Consider the following 3,475-nt stretch of genomic DNA (forward strand, 5'->3'; position numbering starts at 1 on the left):
AGGGGGGGAGGTTTACCAAGTGCACATCCCTGTGTGGGAGTAACAGGCACCAAGAAAAGGGCAGCTCTCAGCACCCCCCAGAGCCTCCACGGTCGAAAAGGAGAACACGTCAAGTTCACGAATCTCATGGGTACATAACACGTGATGGGGCTTTGGCATCTTCTCAGTCACCCCCCAGGACCGCCCTGTGGGCTGGTTCACTCTTTCATTCATTCACTCACTGATTCATTCACTTGCTCACTCATCCATCCATTCGCTCACTCATCCAACCATTCGCTCACCCATCCATTCGCTCACCCATCCATTCGCTCACCCATCCATTCGCTCACTCATCCATCCATTCGCTCACCCATCCATTCGCTCATCCATCCATTCGCTCACCCATCCATTCGCTCACTCATCCATTCGCTCATCCATCCATTCGCTCACCCATCCATTCGCTCACCCATCCATTCGCTCACTCATCTATCCATTGGCTCACTCATCCATCCATTCGCTCATCCATCCATTCGCTCACTCAACCATTTGCTCATCCATGCATTCGCTCACCCATCCACTGGCTCACCCATCCATTCGCTCACTCATCCATTCACTCACTCATCCATTCATTCACCCACTCAACCATTTGCGCACTCAACCATTCACTCATCCTTCCATTCACTCACCCATCCATTGGCTCACTCATCCATTCACCCATCCATCCATTCGCTCACTCACGCATAAGTACTTCCTCCTCATGGCACAGCCACTGTGAAGGTGACTCTTGTTAGTCAGTTAGTCTGAATCCGGAAAGTAATGTGTGTTTGCACGACGACAGTGCTCCCAACCTGTGATTCCTAGAGTTCCTACACTGAAGTGATTTGGTCTTTGTTATGGGTTGAATTGTGTCCCCTCAAGCTCCTATGCTGGAGTCCTGACCCCACTACCCAGAATGTGACCTTATTTGGAAACAGGGTCACTACAGACGTAATTAGTAACATGAGGTCACGCGGGGGTAGTGTAGGTCCTAATCCAATAGGACTGGTGTCCGTATGAGAAGAAACAGATGTGCGCGTGGGGAGAACCCCCTGGCAGGACTAGGCTTGTGCTGCCACAGCCAAGGAGCTTCTGGAAGCTGGGGGCTGGCTGTGACAGACCCTCCCGGCCCCTCCGGGGGAGGAGTACGGCTCTGCTGACACCTCGGTCTCCATCTTCTGGCCCCCAGAACTACGAGAGAATATATATCTGTTGTTTGAAGCCAGCAGTTTGGGTCCTTTGTTACTGCAGTCCCAGGAAATGAACACAGGCTTTAAGCAAAAAAGGCCAGGATTCATGCTGGTCCTGGAAGAGGTGCTGCTCCATTGTCTGCAAGCTTGACCTCGTCGTTCCCACAACTGGCAGGCCTGAGATGGAGAGAAGAGAAGGCCCAGCAACAGGCTGCCACCTCACAGGGCGAGCTTCTGGGGGGCACTGAACCTGGGCTCAGCCACCTCTGTCCTAGGAGGGCTGCAAGCCCCAGGAAAGGGCGACTTCCCTGGCTCGATGCCCAGGAGGCAGTGGCCCCCCTCCCTTTGTCCACTTGCTACACTGACTGACTGTCCTCAGAACTCAGGCACCAGACCAGCTGCCAGTGCCCACAAAACCGAGATGCCACTGTTGGTGCCTGTTAGTCCCAAGCACAGGGGCCCTCCTGGCATTTCTGGAGAGAGAAGATGCAAGTCAGCCCACTGGGTCGCTAAAAATTTTTTCTTCCCAAATATGTCAGTTGAGAGTCATTCGTTCCGTTATTCAGTCATTCAACAAAAATACTATTAATTTATTTGAGCAGGTAAGTGTCACGGGAAAAGAATCTTCATGGTTTCCGGTTAACTCAGCCCCCTGAAGGGGAGCATGCTTGCCACACATGCCACCCTGTGTCCCCCTGCCTCTGGCGGTGGCTCCCATGGCGTCACCTCTGCTCTCTGTGCCTTGGGGGCTCCCACCGGGTGTCGTAACTTCCAAGGCAGTTACCAGGACATTGTTTACACCCATGCTTATTTTATAAAAAACTGAGCGATAAGCCGGCACCTGGAATCAACTGTGAATTAAAGGAGTCATTATCATTCAAAGAGAAGGTAAGCCTCCCATTTACCTAACTTCGTTTTCTGACTTTATTTCGAATCAGGTGAGAGCAGAAAATGTACTCTATGCCCAAGATACTAGTGCTATGTTCTAAAGTCCCGTCCCTGTCTCTGAAGAGAGAAGCCACTGTCATAGCAACACAAACGGTCAACCTCTCAATCCTTAACTGTTTCCTTTGGGTTGATCTTTGAAACCATAAGTGCCCAATTCTCACTGCAGATCTACAAATAATAGCTGATTTTCTAAGACGCAGTGACCTGTGCATCCATCTACTGGCAGGCCATCCACATCTCCAGAGAATGAGGGCAACCCTCTGATCACAGCAACTCAGCCCCGGTGCCTAGAACACAGCTGGTTTCCTAATGAGAAGACAGGCAGAGAAAATCGCAGTGTTCAGGATGAACATTTCAGCTGATTCGAGTCCCACCAGGATAAACTCTGCCATCTAATTACAAAGCATTTATGTTTTTAAGATTTGAAAAAAAAAAAAAATCTTACTCATTACCTAACTTGAAGGAGATTCAACTTCTTTCCCAACCTGATATCTTGAGTTTTGAGACCATCCTAGAATCTCCCCTTTCATTAAAAACAATACCATTTAAAATGCGTTTTTCCTTCAGTTGTTCTCTCTCCTCTATAGGGTTTCTCACCCCTCAGCTCACAGCTACTCCTCATGTAGTCTCTTTGATTTTTAGGGCCTCATTTACCCTTATAATATATCATAATATATCATAAGGTGTCAAGAAACCAGCTTGATTGCACTTCAAAACTGGAAACCTCATTTAAATGTGGTTCAAGACGTTCTGCTCGGTGCCTCCATCGCTGGCTTTCAGTGCGTCTGCGCACCGTGCTGTTTCTAAGCACTGATAGGTGACGCTGGGTTCCAGATGTGGGTGTGCGGCAATCCTCTCCCCACCACTTCTCTCCGACCCCTCTCCGTCCCCATCAGTGGTGGTGGTAGCCCTCCGCCAGTGGGCCCGTGGAGCCCCTTCACCCTCTTTGCCCAATGCTGAGCAGTGATTGGCAGGACCAGTCAGTCCTCTGAAGGGGCTGATTTCTCTGCTGGGGAGGCTACCTGCCCAACCTCGGCAGCACCAGGGAAGGCAAGACATCAGAGCTGCCACTGCTGGGAGGGGCTTGTGGGTCAGAGGTGAGAAGCTTCTTGCAGCAGAAGGTTCTGGAAGCTCCATTTGGAGGTGGGGGTACTGAACCCCTCCAGGACCAGCCCCAGATGGAGGGGCCAACATGACAGCACCAGTTTCCCTAGAGGAGACAACAGCCCATACGGGGTCCCAAGGAGCCCACTCTTCTGGTATTAAAAAATATCTGAGGGCTTCCCTGGGGGCGCAGTGGTTGGGGGTCCGCCTGCCGATGC

At 51.0% G+C, this 3,475-nt stretch overlaps 1 protein-coding gene across 1 annotated transcript in view; it reads right to left on the bottom strand.

The window, feature by feature from the left end:
* SDK1 (sidekick cell adhesion molecule 1) overlaps nucleotides 1-3,475 on the bottom strand; it is a gene marked incomplete at its 5' end in the record, with an annotated part of 365,000 nt that overhangs the window by 107,621 nt on the left and 253,904 nt on the right. The window lies entirely within an intron of this gene.

Source organism: Lipotes vexillifer, unplaced genomic scaffold (assembly GCF_000442215.2).
Source record: "Lipotes vexillifer unplaced genomic scaffold, Lipotes_vexillifer_v1.1 scaffold625, whole genome shotgun sequence".
Classification (NCBI taxonomy): domain Eukaryota; kingdom Metazoa; phylum Chordata; class Mammalia; order Artiodactyla; family Lipotidae; genus Lipotes; species Lipotes vexillifer.